This window comes from Bactrocera oleae, chromosome 4 (genome assembly GCF_042242935.1).
Source record: "Bactrocera oleae isolate idBacOlea1 chromosome 4, idBacOlea1, whole genome shotgun sequence".
Lineage (NCBI taxonomy): Eukaryota > Metazoa > Arthropoda > Insecta > Diptera > Tephritidae > Bactrocera > Bactrocera oleae.
In genome coordinates this window covers 11,236,617-11,254,309 of record NC_091538.1, presented here as the reverse complement: position 1 = coordinate 11,254,309, position 17,693 = coordinate 11,236,617, and the positions used below count along the sequence as shown (strand labels likewise).

Below are 17,693 nucleotides of genomic sequence, written 5' to 3'. Positions count from 1 at the left end.
CATCATGCTCAGTAACATCACATCGCATCAAAAAATATAATATATATTGGATTTCGTTTTTCTACTAATTAATGCTTAAAAAATTATATTGCTCCATATCATATACAAACAATCATATGATATGAATCGTTAAATGATATCACATCACGAAATCACGCGACTACTGGTATTATCCTTTGTGCAGATGGCAGACCAACTTTTTTCTTTCAAAGGCGGATGAAATATAATTAGCTGAGACGTAATAAAACAATATATTTATTATAAAAGTGTATTATAAGAAGTTTTTATAAGTTTTATCATTTCCATGTGATTTTAAAGAGCTCTATATCCGTTCTGCTACTAGCTGGAAGATCTCCAATGACGTTCCTTATAATTTTCTAAGAAAGAAATCTATTATTTTCTTAAATGATGAGAGACTGCTGTTGGAAAACTTTGCTTTTGTTTGTAGTGAAAAAAATTAAATTTAAACTTGCATGTGATCATTTAAAAAGCAAAGGTTTTGATAACATATCCTCTAAAAAACTTCTCATACAATAAGTCTTAGAAAATGTGATATAGAAGTATGGTTATTTTTCCTAATACCAAAAGCAAAAATCAAGCAGTGCCCACTCTTAAGTTAATTAGTTGATAGGTTAACCTTCGATTGACAAATTCTATGCTTGCTAGGTTAAGCTTTGCTCTTTTTTAAAAATAACTGCAATAGAATTCTACACAAAACAGTTTGTGAATATATTATTAAAGTGGTCTAACCGTGTATTATTTTATTTTTATTTGATTATCTTAATATATGTATATGTATGTGGTTTATACCAGTTTATTGTTAGATTCGCAATTCTTATATGTTTGGGATATTTATTAAAGTGATCTAACTGCTTGTTATTTTACCCTCAATTGATTATGATAATTTAAGTAATTTATACCAGTTGTTTGTTCGAGTCAACACTCTTCAAGCAACTATTATACAAAATAGAGTTTTGTGAATATCTCATTAAAGCGGTCTAAATGCGTATTATTCTATCTTTAAGTGATTATGCCAGCTTATTTGACTTATAACAGTTGCTTGTTCGATTCGCCACTCTTGAAGTTTTAGTATAATTCTCACTTAAATGGTCTAAACACCCATTATTCCGTCTTTGATTGATTATGCAGTATAAGTGATTTATACCAGTTGTTTGTTCGATACGTAACTCATACATATGTAGCTAAAGCGGTCTAAACACTTGTTATTCTGTCTTTAATTGCTTATGCCAGTTTATGTGTTTTATACTAGTTGTTTTTTCGATTCGCCACTCTTCAAATAGCTCACTAGGTGGCGTTTGGTCGAAAAATACCGTATCTTAAAATGATTAAATTTTATACTAGAAAATTTAGTATTTACATTCTTCTCTCATATTCATGCCACATCACATCAAGTTAATTAAATAAATATATATCAATTACTTATACATAGGTATATACATATATCCGCGCCAATTGCAAACCTACGCGCTAACTAGAATATCATATTTATCTTCACTTCGATTTTATTGTTATTTCTCCCCATCCCCGCTGCAAAAATTTACCCTACTTGTATTATTCCATAAATTTTGTTGTTTTAGAAAAATAACTGTGTTCTGTGCATCTGCTGCGCTGCTTGCTGCAAGCTGATAATAAAAACACATTTACTTGCATATAACTGTATGTAACATTGTTTATAAGAAATGTAAATACATACATGCGTATATCTGTATAAACATACTGTATTTTTGCACTTTTGCTCGCATTTCTCAGCGCTGCAAAGTTAAAGGTCGCTGTATCAATTCAAGGCCAAGTGCAAAATGAAAGTAAACGAACAGTAAAATACACAGCTGTATGTACCATATACAAATACGCGAATGCACACAAACACATAGAGATACAGACGCAATTTATTTAATATGATATAAAGTGAAATTGCGATTGTGATTGCAATAAAGGCAGCGCAGCCAACGATAATCATAAGCTGCAGCAAAAAAGCAACAGAACATACACACATAATTTCACCACACACTCCCAACAACCATAAACACAAGAACAACTCAATTCACCACAAACAAACAATTAACAGATAATGATTTTAAGCATATTTTTAACGAAATAAAAATGTGATTTTTTGCACAATTTTTCGCTGTTTTTTTTGGTAAGTATTATACCATGACTGTGTTTTTAGTGTGCATTTTTTCGTATTTGGCAAGATCTTTATTTTATACTTATATATACAGTATTCGATGTATTTATGTGCCCAACTCGAAAATTAATCACTGTTAGCAAAATGTTATCGGTCAACGGTTAATTGAAATTTCAATATTTTGCTATATTTTTCTTCTGTTCTGTGACGTCAATTCGGCCATAAATTATGGGCACGTGCAAGGCATTTTGAGAGACAAAATTAAATTATATAAGTACAAAAAAGGAACAATAATCAAATAACAAAAATATAAAAAATAAAAAAATAAATACCTAATTAATTCGACAAAAAAAGATATTGATAATTAAAAAATAATAATTAAACAAAAAAACATAAAAAATAAATATGTATAATAATGAAAAAAATTATAAAACAAATAATTAAAAGAATTAAAAAATAAATAATTAAAAGAAAAAAAATAATTAAACAAAAAAGAAATAATTAAAAGAAAAAAAAATTATAACAAAAAACCTATAAAAAGAAAATATATAACTAAACATAATGATAATAATTAAAAAAATAAAAAAGTAAAAAAAAATAATTAAAAAAAAACAATAATTAAACAAAAAAAAAAAATTATGAAACAAAAAAACTTATTAAAAAAAAATTATATTAAAAAAGAAATAATTAAAACAGAAAAAATCAAAATAATTTAAATGAAATAAAAATTAAAAAATTATTAATATTAAATAAAAATATTAAAAATAATAATAATAAAAAAAAAATTAAAAAAAAAAATGAATAATTTATGTATTTTTTTTGCAAATTAAAAAAAAAAAAGTAAAACAAACCGGGGAAATATCTTTAGTTGTTGACAAAATTTTATTTCAGAAATTATTGCGAAAGAATTCAACATTCAATCTTATTGAGTTGCTGTGCAAAACGTCAACCAGAGTATCGGAATTCATTTTATTAGGGATATGAGGTTTGGACCAAGGTCTTCATATTAAGTGCTAAACCACATAATTTGACAGGGAAACTTTTCCACTTAATTTCATTAAATAATCACACATTTTGATATAAAGCCAATCGAAAGTTTAAAAAGCTTATCTTAAGTATGTGGGAGCTAAAGGAAATATTGATCCGATTCAACCCATTTTTGAACATACATGGTTATCAGGAAAGATTTCGCTCAGCAGTTCCATAACATATCTCACAGTTTGACCTATATTAATGATAAATTATTCGCTTTAGAAACTGGGGTCCACATATACGGTATCTGGTGCTTGCACACTTGTAGTCTGATTTAGATAACTTTTACTAATAAGGTGGCCTACTTTAAGCGCACTATACGGGCAAAGTATTATACCGATACATTCATGGTGCTTGATTTGCATTCTGCAAAATTGAAAGAATTGCATGGAATTCAAATTATATTATATGGCAGTATAGGCGTCTTTGTAGTCCGATTTCGTCCATTTTAATAATATCTCCGTAATATAAAAATGTCAAGCTTATATTATGTACCGAATTTAGTTGAAATTGGTGGAGTAGGTGCTGAGATATGTAAGTTCACCTAAATGTGGGTTGTTATATGGGGAATGGGCGCTTTTATAGCCGGTAAAGGATTCGTTCTAAGTGAATTTGGTTATTGTAGCTTTGGTGGTTTAGGAGATATGTACATTAAAGCTACTAGGAGAAGGACAACCACCATTTTTTTTTAAATTTTTAGACCCTTTGACGCTACTGCGATACTGCAATCATTTATATATGTATATATAACCATATATCTATTTCGATTAGTTTTAGGTGATACAAACAACCGTTAAGTGTACAAAACTATTATACTCTGTCGCCACATGTTGCAAGCATATACAAATGCAAGCGAACAAACTTTTCTAAATCGAAACACTAAAACGGAAGATTAGAAACAACAAAAAATCATACATTCTAAAGACATACCAACAATTTAGAATAAGTCATCAAACTTCAGGTTATTAGCTTTACGAACGTGTAGAATTATTTGAATTATTCATGCATGACGGCATACGGTTATTTATTGCGAAGACAAATCCCACTCATCGAACGTACTGAAAACTAAAATCGCAGTTTTCCTGCTGCGTTATCTGCGCGCTGCTTCGCGTTGCGTTGACTCAATTTTTGGCCATCTTGCAATTCGTTTTTTAATATCAACCTACCCATATACCTATACTACACATGCCAATTAATATATGTATACTTATTTTTCGTATGTCTGGACGCGACTTTCACAAGCTGCGCCCCGCCATTCAATCTGCTCGTATTTGTATTTGCTTGCACTCCACAGCCAGAGCGACTCACGATCCAACACAAAAATATGTGAATACATAGCCGCTACCCGCTTGTACCGCTTGCCATATTTACATAAAAAAACGCTTGCAGCGCCCAAAAATCATATGAGCGCTAGCAGCAACAAAAATTGGGTGGCGAATCGGCAGGCATCGGAGACGCTTAGTCCCGGTTCAGTGAGCCGAGTGTAACAGGCGCGTTTGCGACTTTCTCATTGGTTGGCCAATTGGGCCAGCTTTTTTTTTCGCCACTACCGCTGCTGTTGCTTTGCCGCTCTCCCCTAACAATTTCACACCCACCGTTCGCCCATTCCATTTCCACTTTTTATGCATTTTTTTTGCTGGCGCTGTTTTTGTTGTGTAACAAAAGGTCGGTGCGCTCGCAATAACACAGCTGCGACTGCGTTTCGGTTTGCACGACCGCGCTGTAGCTGTGGCTGGGGCTGGGTTGGCGCATGTGGAATGCGGTAGGCGGCGTTGGAGGGTCGGAACGCTTGTCGGTCGTCGGCCAACACCGTCATCAACGCTGCTGTCGTTGCCGAAAATGAAGCAGCAACCGCATTCAAGGTCATTGCGCACAGACAACACAGACTGCCGCCGACCACTGCGCCCCGAATCACTGTTCACACATACTTACAGACATATTTACTTACGAACTTGCATGTGTATCCGGCTGTCTGCCGCGCCCGCCCGCCCATGCGATTGCACACAATTTGCGCTGCTTTTGTAGACGAAGTTTTTTTTGTCACATTTTTTAGCTAAATTTTACTTTGTTCTTTTGCAGTCATTTTTTATTTGTGTAAATATTTTGGCACTGTTGTTGTTGGTGTGTGTTTATTTGGGTTTTTGCGCTTATTTATTCACCTTCCGCTGGCGTATTCAAAAAAAAAAAATATATATATATGTTTGCATTTCTTCGCTTCTGTGTAATTCCTCCATGCGTTTCTTATATAAATTCGGGCGTTTTTTCTCGGCTATTGCCAAATTATTTACTTTGTTTTTTAATTCACTTTTTTGCTGCTGATTTTTTTAAATTTGGTTTTCTGTATTATTCGATAAGCTTTTTCGAGTAATCGCTGCAGCAGAAATGTCGAAATATTTTGTAATCAATTCGTTCCCGTGTCCACAACGCAATAAATGAAATCTGTACTGGAATTTTAAGAAAGATATTTGAAAGAAACATATTTGTATTGTATATACAACTATATATGTATATACAGACAGTTTTGCTGATCATTTACATATGGTATATAATATTTAATAGTGTTTCTGACGTTTCCTTCTGGGTGCTACAAACTTCGTGGCAAACTTAATATATCCTGTTCAGGGTGCGAAAATTATATACTGAGTCTAGAATTTATGATTATCTTGAGTACACCAGATTTAGAAGATTGCCTAGCAGACATTTTTCTGATTTCATTCATTTTATATTGTAAAATCATATTTTTCGCCAAAGTTGCCATCTGGCCCATTAGCTCAGTTGGTTAGAGCGTCGTGCTAATAACGCGAAGGTCGCGGGTTCGATCCCCTCATGGGCCACAATATTTTATTTGTAAAAGGACCTGCTACAATTAAAAAGGTAAAAAAAAAGTTTACAAGATATTGCCGTCATCAATTGTCTAAAGTGTGCTCAGTGGCTTTTGGATCTAATTCGAAAATATGTACGAGATAATAGTTATCGAATTAAATCAAACAGCTGATTCTTAAGTAACTAAGTAAATTCCAATTAAACAAAATTTTAATATTATATTCTTTAATAGAACCATTAATGAAATTGATAATTCTATTTCAAATTAGATTTTTTTAAAGCACTATGTCAAGGCTACGAAACCAAACTTTTGATCTGGCAATTATTTTGAAATATCAAAATTTTGATCAGGTAGGTAACCGTAATACGCAGGTACCCGTAATAAAATGTGAAGATCATGTTTATCTATTGAGGGTACTAATGTTTATGCTACAACTACTTCAGACTATCAGAGAGACAGGTAATAGCGTTAGGACGAGCAGGAAGAGCTTATACCCTGATTAGCGTGGTGTTTTTCTTTACTTTGATTCTCAAATAGGCATTAAAAAGGTATCTTAAATGCAATTATTTTTAACTCATTGATTAAGAAAAAAAATATATACGAGTATGTTTTACAGAAGTCCAAATTTAAGTTGCAATAGTTTGTATTTTAACTATTATAGAGCATCTTAGTTTATTCTCCAACCAATCTTACAATCGGGGTGTGATAACGGTATCTGGCCCATTAGCTCAGTTGGTTAGAGCGTCGTGCTAATAACGCGAAGGTCGCGGGTTCGATCCCCTCATGGGCCACGAAATAAAAGTTCCTTTTTATCGAAAAATTATACTACAAAATTTACATAGAAGGTACAAACGAAAAAAGGACGAATCTCAAAAAGAGTTGATTTTGTGGTGCGTTGACAGAAGAACGACTTAAGTTAAATGCAACATTGTGAAACTGGCTGCCTTGGAAAATTGAGTTGAAAACAGTGGAACTCATATATATACTATTTCCTCCTAGAGATAGCCATTAAAGCGCTGGAATGCTCACAAGCCTCGTTTGTAGCTACTCTTTTATTTATTTATTTTTGATTATGTTTAGTTATGTTCTGCTCGAGGCGTCTCACCAGCTTGACATATTTGCTTTTAGACTAGGGAACTGAACTGTGATTTTTGTTATGCAAGAAGATAAATATTTGAAAAATTAAAAATACAAAAACGTGTATTTTGCTTGCTGTTCTAATCTCTTATCAATCATATCCTCATAATTCATGCTCTCCACCTATATTTTCAGCAAACTCGGTCTACATATATACTCTATACCAGCTGTCTTTTCTCAATTTTCAACCCTCCAACTGAGCATTTCTACTTGTATTTTCCACATTTCAACATAACAAACTTATACATATGTTTGTTTATGCTGAATGCATGTAGCCACCTACGTAGTCGGCTGACAGCCCATCAATGCGCCTGTCAACAGACACATCACCGACTCAGTTGTCATCGTCAAAACACTAAGCATCGTGTCAAACAGTTTCACAAATTTACTGTTATTGCTGTTTGTTCTCTACGCATTTCGCACTTTCTTTGTTTATACTTGTCTCTCAGCGCTCTCTCAGTTTTTTTTTCGATTTTTGCATTCGCTTTTTCGTTCCTTAAGATTTCTTACTTTCCTTGCTTATTGCACTTTCCGCGTTACTGCCAGGCACACACCCTACGGCTTGTACCTCGTTTCTGTATCGATTTTTCTTTGTTTGGGTGCAAAATTCGTCGCACGTGCTACTGCGCCTAAATGTCTGCTTCGTTTTTTTTTCTCTCCTCTTTTTGTTTTATAGTTCATTGTTCATAGGCAGTAGCCTACTGTCACTGTCGCCGCTGCCTTTCTAACGACCTACGCTGCCGTTTATTTTGATCACACTCCTCCCATTTCAGTCTGTCTGTTTGTTCACGTCTTATACACACCTACTTCTTTCTCCTCTTCAGCCGTCATACGCAGTGGTTTTATGTTTTGAAGTGCGTGTATGACCTTTTTAGGTTTGTTTGCGCTTTGATTAGGCTCCATCCTGTCACCAATAGTCCAAACGCTTTGCCAAAATACTTAATACTGAATGTGTGCGTGGACGCATTAAGATTTCACTGGAATTTAAGCGCTTCCAAAATGTTGCCCTCATATAAATTGTGTTTGTATTTACTTTTCTAACTGTATTTTTGGGTTTGTCTGAGTGTTACTTGTGTAGAAGTCTGTGCCAACGAATTTACTTTTGAACTAAATACTGATTTGTGTGGCTTTTCTGGGCTAGACGCTACGTCGACGACCTTTATATTTAAAACAAAAAAACAAGCATGTGCTGAACCATAAAGCTTTAATTACCGTTGGTCTCTTTTGCACAACAATTTAAACTATATATTATGTTTTTATCACCTGCCTTGCGCTGACTGTTTTTTTTTTTCTCTCACAATTTTCTCTTTGGCCTTTTGCTACTATGTATTTTCTAAATGCATTTGTTGGTTTACAATACCCGGTCGATAAATTTTGAACCTTCACACATTTTCGTGGTTGGCAGACCTCTGATTTGTGAGCCTTTGAAGTGGTGGCCCTAGCGTGTATTTTCTATGGTTATTATTGAATCGTTTTCTTACATGTTAATGCAAAGGTAACCCTGTAAGACCTGAAACATAACTGGTACATAAAAAGTGACTTGCGAAAAACATAAATATGACCATATATGCGACACGAGAGGAACGCAATGTAGTTGGCCTCTGCTTGATAACTATTTTGCTTTGGTGGCTTTTGCTTAAATGGTTTTCAAGTTCAAATGAGTAAAATTCAATTAGATAATAAAAAAGTTGATCTGGTAACTACTTGTAGATTGCACTTTTACATTATTTGAAGTAGAGGACTGATATCTGACTTCTGAAAGAAATCTTTACTGAATAGCGGGTAATGATGATGAATATAACGAGTTACTTACTAGGAAGCATATTTTTTCTTACAAACTCTCTTTTTTCTAATTTTTATTTAAAAGTTTGTGTTTTCCAATTTAAAATAACAAATTAGGGAAGGCTTACAACATCAGCAATCTACAGTCCTTGAACTCATTGTAATAATTTTCTATTTTCTGACTTTCAATTTAAAAACATTGCGTGGCTCGTCGGTTATAGGCACATATTTTATAAATATATTTGGATAAATGAATTTAAATTTTATTGCCGATATGCGCACAGAGTTGTATTCGCCCGGCTAGCTCAGTCGGTAGAGCATGAGACTCTTAATCTCAGGGTCGTGGGTTCGAGCCCCACGTTGGGCGCGAATTATTATTTTTTAACCCTAATTTAATGAAGAAGATGATCTATTGATATAGTATAATGATAAATACAAATTTCGTAATAAATGAAATGTGCTATATATATTTTGTAGTTATAATTTTTTAGTCAATCAGTGTTTTAGTCTAATAAAATATTCATCTCGCACAACTGAGTAGAATTTGCTTTTAAACTTTTGAAAATCAAGTCAAATGACAGCGATGACATTTCTGTTACTTGCTAGAAATATAACGGGCCCATTAGCTCAGTTGGTTAGAGCGTCGTGCTAATAACGCGAAGGTCGCGGGTTCGATCCCCTCATGGGCCACTACAAATCACTTTTTATATAGGAAATGTGTTTACTTATTAGAAGTAAAGATGTACCGGTAGAATTTTTTAGCTGTGTTAAGATTTTGTAATGAAAAACTATGTATATGTTGTAGGTTACCTACAGGTTAGGTATTAGGTATAGGCACCTAATCTAGATTTCCCTTATGCAATGACCAATGACCTGATTCTTCATTGTGATTCGAAAATAATTTGATTATATATACCTATACCCTGTTTAACACATTCAAATAAACAAACATTTTCTAATTTCTTATAAATTTATAACGCCTTTCGCATGCCAATAATACCACTAAAAAAAAGTTTTGCTCTCGACATTTGTATGTACATATGTATGTAGATATCTATATTTTATACATAGCATATATAAATAAGTGAAACGGTATTGTTATCTTCGTTTTTGTTTTGGCACCTTTAACATTTCGCTGCTTTGCAAATTTATTGCGAACTTTGCTATTTACAATCGGTAAAAATAAGATAACGCTAGAAATTCAAAGAAGTGGACTCTAAAAGCGCAGGGTGAGCGGCCTATCAGACAGTTGAATGCACTGCATAGATAAGGTTTCTGCATTTGATTTTTTATGTAACACGAGCTATTGCTCATACCTGAAAATTATAATTTGACCATGTGTATACATACTTATATTGCATACTGTATATTTATCCATATCTTTGGGCATTGCTGCGAGCTTTTCTTGTTTTTTGTTTTTTTAATAAGTAAACAAGATAAATATTAATATTGTTAATAGATCATTTTTGACTCATAAATTCCTAATGATTACTATAGAAAATTTAATTTTTAGTGTCGATTACAGTAGGTTTCAGAATGGATTTTCATTTATGCTAAAGAAATTTGCTCTGATTTATGTTTATAGTTCACATTAATGAAGTTTGGCATATATTTTTACGACACTCTAAAATTAATATACCATTATTGATTTTCTACCATATTAACTTCTTCCACATGTTGACTTTATTCTTCATTTTTAAAACCTGTCATAATGAAAATTTAAAAAAACAATCAAATAAAATTCAGCATAAAAAATATTTTCCGCCCAACGTGGGGCTCGAACCCACGACCCTGAGATTAAGAGTCTCATGCTCTACCGACTGAGCTAGCCGGGCAAGTATCAAACATAGCACCAAATAGCGGATATGAAATGACCAATAGGCTCCCACACTACACTTACAACAAGCGTAGACGCACTGAAGGAACACATGTAACGGCGCGTAAAGCGCGAAGCAACTAAGTGTTATAGAGAGAGTGAGAAGAAAATGCCCCTACATTGTGAGCGTAATATTATCTGTTGGCGCAAACAAAGTAAAGGAAAATCAACGAAAATCGCCCATGGAGGTGGATTAAATATAGAGGCAGACGTGTTTTTATATTTTTGAGAGATTATTTTTTAACTTCATCACTGCTTACATATACGCTTTTCTGGCTTATCGCAATGCCTGCGGCATTGCACAATTTTTGACTCGTAAATTCGCCAGTTTTATACAAATGTCGTAATTTTTATAAGCGGTATTTATTATATTATTATGGGTAGTCTTAATGTTGTCAACATATAGCATATACACACATATTACTTTAATCTGTATACATATATGTATTTTAGTAAGCGTGTAGGTAAAGGTTTGTCGAAAATCGCATAGAGGCCAGGGTTGGCAGTCGCGTATACGCAACATTTATACGCACTGATAGGGAGAGTGGCATGCTGAAAAGCATTTCGGTGACACATATCGCTGAATTCATATTGGTTTTTAGTGAGGTAGGCCCTCAAGTATGAACATATAATTTTGTATGCGTAAATAAGTAGACGGTTATAATTGAATGTGTACATTAGGGGTGTACAAAAAAAAATGTCAATTGATAAAAGGTAGCTTTAAGGTAGGAAATCTATGTTATGGTCTTTGCATTCATGTATAGCTCTGACGAAATTTACTCTGCAAATGTTATTATTTTTAAGACCGAAAAATATAGTGTTAAATTTTCTACAAAAATAATAGTTTTTCCGGTATATACTGATTTTTTTTTTTTCATTGAGTTGTAAAATTCATAAGAAAAAAATTAATTTGGCTTAAAATAATCAGACTTCAACCGTTAGTATCTTTAAAACGTTTCGGTTTACGAAAAAATCGCAGGAGACCATTTTGTAGAGCATTCAATTTTCTACAAAATCTATTAAATGAGATATTTTTTCAAGTAGATGAAAACGAGATTTGAATATATCTATGTGATCATAAGAAAATTTAGAAAATTTTTCCTTTGCGAAAAAAAATAAAATTTTTTGACCCACCCTATTGTACGGGTCATAAAAAAAACGTATAAAAGAGAATCAAAAAGAACATCCCTAGTACTCAAATCATTCATATTATAAATATAGCCAACTATCTCACTTTGTGTGATATGAGGAAGTTCGCTTTAGTTGCTAGGCACACAAACCAACTTACGCTTGCACAAAACCAATCTGCATACATACACACATACACATATATGTACATACTTAAAATAAGAATACACAACAAAGCGCTCTGCGTATGAAAATGAGGTCAACTGATAATATAAAATGCAGCGGTGGAAGGAATTAATTATGCTGGCGTTTAACACGAGGCAGCAAAGACAAAAACTATAACAACACATCTGAAAAAGAACAATGTACAATCTGTAGAGGTTCATTGTTGTTGTGTGGCCAAAGTTGCGTTGCTCAAGCTATATACATACATATATGGCATCAAATCAATTATTATTTATTTTTGATAACACCAGTAGCGTATACACATGTGTATGTACCATATGTTTGCTTGTATGTAAATATATGTATTTATGCATATACTAAATAGTGGCAATTCATCAAAATGTGATAATTTGTCGGAATCGCCGTTATCGAACCACTAAAGCATATAGCGGCCATACAAATTAATCGATACACATCAAGCTCTTGTATAGAAAACTCTTTTATTTGATAAGATATCTGCACAAGATTTGGCATAGATAATTTTCCAAGGCAACATTACAATCTGCGAATAGCTTAGTCAGTTTGAAGTAATATAGCATATAGCTGTCATACCAACTGATTGATCGAAATAAAGTGCTCGTATGGAAAACTTTTTTACTTGACAATATTTCTCAACGAAATTTGGCATAGGCAATTACCCAAAGCAGCATTACAAGCTGCAATAAAAATTGTTCCAATCAGACTACTATAGCATATAGCTGTCATATAAACTAATCGAGCAAAATCAAGTCCTTGTTTAGAAACCTTTTTTATGTGATAAGATATCTTCATGAAATTTAAACTGGATTATTGTCCAAGACAAAGCTATAATCTCAAAAAAAAAAAAGTTCACATCGGCACACTTTAGCATGTATGTAAGTAGCTGCCATACAAACAGTGCGCTCAAAATCAAAACAAAGATATTTTATGCTTTAAAAAATGCACCTGTGTCGGGTATTCTAACTTCGGTCTAGCCAAAGTTAACGTTTTTTCTTGTATATTGAAATTTTTTCGAAACAATTACACATGTTATGTCTAATTGCTTACTTAGTGAGCATTTTGCTGCTTACGGCATTTTTAAGTTCACTTAGTCCTCTAGCAGTCAACTTTTTAATTTATTTATTTCAATTCCTTTGATCGTCTTTGAAAAGTATGCACGCGCTTGCTATATGTCATTCATATAGTATATTGTCTGTTGTTTGCCTGCTGTCGGCAAAGTTCTCAAAATAATTCACTAACTAGATAGGAGTCTGTAAAAATAATGACTTCATGTTTTTTTGTTTTGCTTTTGCATTTGAAATTTTTTAATGTTCTTAAATGTTTTTTCGTAAAAAATTGCCACAGCATTTTGTTTTCTTTTTAACGTAGAAGTAATTTAACGTATTGTAGAATTGTTCGATGCACAAAAATTGCGACGCTTAGTAAATTGTTAAATAATTATATGAAGCGTTTAACAAAAAAAAATTGATTGGATTATTATTTTTGAAGTCGAATTTTACACTATTTTGAGGCATTACGATTTTAAGTATAGAATGCGTAACTATAACTTAACTTAAAAAACTTTTTGTCCATTTACGAAACTTAAATACGTACTAAGGCGGATTTGAAGTATGGCTTTTAGAAGTAGTTCATGACCCTGGCGACATCTAGCGTGTAAAATTTTAAAAAATATGTTTTTTAAGTTAATAATTGTGTGTTATAAATATAAACTGAAAAAATTAGTCTCGAAACACTTACTTCTTGCCACCTCTTGTCTATATAGACGAAAAATATATTTATATAAAACTTAAAATAAAATATCATTGAACATTTAACGTCTTTATTTAGTGCTTATTAGCGCTTTACATCTAATATATTCAACAATAACACCCCGCAATGCATGCGCCTGCTATTTCTCTCTGCCGTGAAATATTCTACAAAAAAAATAAATTCAAGTTTTGCATACCAAGCGAAAACTAACAACAAAAGTCATGTAATTTCATACAAATAGCGCCGCCTTATTGCCACTTTTATCACAATAAGCTGTAGAACTAAATTAGCAGCGTGTGCTTTCGCTAGAAAATCGCTTTCCAACTATTTGTATTGTATATGTTACGAAGAGTTGTAACGAACGCATTTGTTTGGCAGCCGCGCCTGACCCACCTCAACCCATTTGCTGTTCACCCTTTTTCTGCCATACACCGCACACTCGCGACCCTAGCGCGGCATTGACTCATTTTAATGTATACAAACACACACACACAAACAAGCGCGATTCACTAGCAAAATAGTTCGTGCATCTGAATGTTCGCCATTTTTGTTGTGCTGCCTCTTTACGTCTAACATCTTGATTGCTTAAATTTGCTTCTTACTTTTTATTTATGTTGTTTTTTTTAATTTATTTTTTGTTGTTTTTTATTTATTTTTTATTGTTTTTTTATTTATATTTTGTTGTTTTTTATTTGTTTTTATAGACTTTCAATGTCATTCCCTATTGCCGTTATTTAATTTTACACTCATACGAATCTGCTTTGTTTTACTTGTTTCACATTTTTTCCAAGCGTCAGCGCTGTAGTATTTATTATTATTATTGTTTTTATAACTTGAATAGGGTATATTTAGTTTGTCACAAAGGCAACGTCGTAGAGCGTATAAAGTATATACATAGGTATATATCTATATAAATGATTAGCGTGACGAGCTGAGTATACACGCTAATTAGTCTCTCATTTTTCGAGATACCGGTCTGAAATATTGCACACGACTTTTTTCTCAAAGCAGCTGCTCATCTGTCGGAAACGACGATATCCTTGTATGGAAAACTTTTGTTTATGACAAGTTATTTTTCCAAGATTTGGCATAGATTTTTGCCCAAGACAACGCTACAATCTCCGACGGAATTGTTCAGATTGGGTCACTATAGCATATAGCTGCCATATAAACTGACTGATTCAAATCAAAATAAATATCATTTTATAGCATATATATGAATATAAATGCACCCGTGAAGGGTATTACAACTTCGGTGCGGTCGAAATTAATATTTGTTCTTGTTGTTGTTGTTTCTGCGGTTTTCTATCGTTTGCGTATTTTCTGGTTCATTGAGTTTTCGTTGCAAATTTTTTGTTTTTTGTTGTTTGGTGTGCTTTGCTTTTGTGGGGCGGTGACGCTTTATGTGCGTAAATTCACATTTTATTACGCACAGTTGGCTTTGTTATTGTTGTATAATATCAAGTTTGTTATTATTATGGCGGCTGCAATACACACACATACACACAGTCATAGTTTGGTTTTGGCGCTGATAACGCACGCGTACGCACTTCCAAACAAATGTATGTACGTACATTTATATGTATGTGTGTATATATGTGTATGTGTGTGTGCTTACTAATGCGAATATGAATGGTTTATTTGCGATAGGCACGAAAATTTAATGCGTTGCCAGCTGCTGTCGACAGACAGACAAACTTTTTGTTTGTGCGTAGAATTTTTTTCGCCTACAAAAACAAATAACCACAAATGACGCGTGCCAAAGCAGTGCGAATCGGGGAATGTCTGCAAAAATACGCTTCATTAATGAAGTTTCGCACACTTGTTTGTATTGTTGTTGTAGTATGTTTTTTTTTTCTAAGCACATACTTTTTATATTTAGCCCAATATTGACATAAATAGTCGCAGACGGTATGTCTATGGAGCCGATTATTGTCGCAAACGACCTTTACGTATGTACGCCTTTACTTGTGTATATTTATATAAATATGGGTATGTATGCTATATGCATATGTAGCAATATAAATTAATGTGTGAGTGTGAAGATAGTGTATTCGCCTTTCATGCTTTTGAGGTTGTGGCTCTCATTAAGTTTTGATTTGTTTATGATGACAGTAATAGGAGTCAATGGCTACGCAAGTGCCGTTATGAGCACATAAAATTTTGAAGAATTAATCGGCGAATTTTGATGACCTTTATAAGCTTATATAGTACATATGCTTTTCACAAGAATTTTTTTTTTTGAGCATTACTAACCCAATACAAACACCCAACTGGACGGAATGTGGAAATATGTAAAAAATAATTAATTTTCTTTCAAGGTTTAGTAAATATTTTGATACAAAATAGAGGACCATTCTTCGGAATCGGCTTCTTCCACAGGGCCTCGAAAACCGACTGTGGCATTAGAAACTTCTTTCCATACTAGGACTTTATTTTGATCGATCAGTTTGTATGGCAGCTATATGCTATAGTGGTACGATCTAAACAATATATTGGGAGATTGTAGCATCATCTTGAAAGATAATCTATGCCAAATTTCGTGAAGATATCTTGTCAAATAAAAAAGTTTTCTATACAAAAACTTGATTTTGATCGATCAGTTTGTATGGCAGCTATATGCTATAGTGGTCCGATATTGGCGCTTCAGAGCAACAAGCAGCTTTTTGGGAAGACATGGACGTTCGCAAAATTTCAGGTCGATATCTCAAAAACTGAGAGACTAGATCGCGTATATACATACAGATGGACCGACGGACATGGCTAAATCGACCTAGTTCGTCGCGCTGATTATTTATATTTTATTATTTATACTTTATAGCGTCTCCCAATTTCGGTAGGCTCTCAGAGCCGCTGTTTTCGGAAACACCGGTTATTTGATGAGGTAATTAACAGCGCTATAAGGTATACAAGTAGCGCTCCAACCCTGTTTTTTCAAAATACTTACTCATAAGTCACCTAGGCATGATTATGCAGTTCCTGTATTATTCCTACCTCATACTTCCAGACAATTAAACATATCTTAGACTACATTAAGTGAGGAATTTTTGCATTAACTCTCTTAAATATTATATAATAAATATAATATATTGTCAAACAGTAAAAGAAAAATTAAAAACCAACTAAAGCAATTCATATAAAAACGTTGACAATGTCATAAATTGGGCGAACAATAATCCCTTGTGACCTCATCCGAAATAACACTGCGTGTATACCTTAGCGCTGCTTTTAAAACACATTGTATGCCGAAAGCAAGCGTGAGCCGTAATATTTATGATATTTGAAATGTGTGCTAAATGTGAAAGCTTTTGTTATTTATTTATTTTTTTTTTTTAATCTAGTAAATAGACACAAATGTCTAACTTTCAGTTGTGCTAACCCTGACCTCAATTAACGCTTGGCTCATCGCCTCAATCAGCTACGCCGATCGCTCAGCTTTTGTTCTTTCTCTTTTCCGCTATCAGTATGCCACTTTATTTTTAGCTATATGCTCACGAGCAGCTGTCATACGTTTTTGAATCTTCCGGTGAGCATTTCTGTTGTATTTCAAAATTTGTTGTATGTGTTTTAAGCAAAAATTTATATTAATGACTTGTCGTGGTGAGCATTTTCGAATGTTTTGTTAGACTGTGGTGCGGTTTCGTGCGTCAGTTCTCACTTTGTATGTACTAAATATACATATGTATGTATTTTGTACACTTATTTTTCACTGTAGATCAGTTGAAGGCTTTGAGCGTTCGTCAGTTAACTTATTTTATAGACTATTAATATTTTTTGTAAGAAAGGATTTAGAATAATTTTTTTTAAATAATATC

General features: G+C 33.2%; 1 protein-coding gene and 5 non-coding genes across 7 annotated transcripts in view; 5 read left to right on the top strand and 1 right to left on the bottom strand.

The window, feature by feature from the left end:
- Nucleotides 1-17,693, top strand: part of EcR (Ecdysone receptor) — a 261,963-nt gene that overhangs the window by 45,902 nt on the left and 198,368 nt on the right. The gene's annotated exons all lie outside the window — the stretch shown is intronic.
- Nucleotides 5,939-6,012, top strand: TRNAI-AAU (transfer RNA isoleucine (anticodon AAU)). The gene has a single exon. It is a non-coding gene; the product is annotated as a tRNA-Ile (tRNA).
- Nucleotides 6,720-6,793, top strand: TRNAI-AAU (transfer RNA isoleucine (anticodon AAU)). Its single transcript has one exon. It is a non-coding gene; the product is annotated as a tRNA-Ile (tRNA).
- Nucleotides 9,216-9,288, top strand: TRNAK-CUU (transfer RNA lysine (anticodon CUU)). Its single transcript has one exon. It is a non-coding gene; the product is annotated as a tRNA-Lys (tRNA).
- On the top strand, nt 9,538-9,611 carry TRNAI-AAU (transfer RNA isoleucine (anticodon AAU)). Its single transcript has one exon. It is a non-coding gene; the product is annotated as a tRNA-Ile (tRNA).
- Nucleotides 10,684-10,756, bottom strand: TRNAK-CUU (transfer RNA lysine (anticodon CUU)). Its single transcript has one exon. It is a non-coding gene; the product is annotated as a tRNA-Lys (tRNA).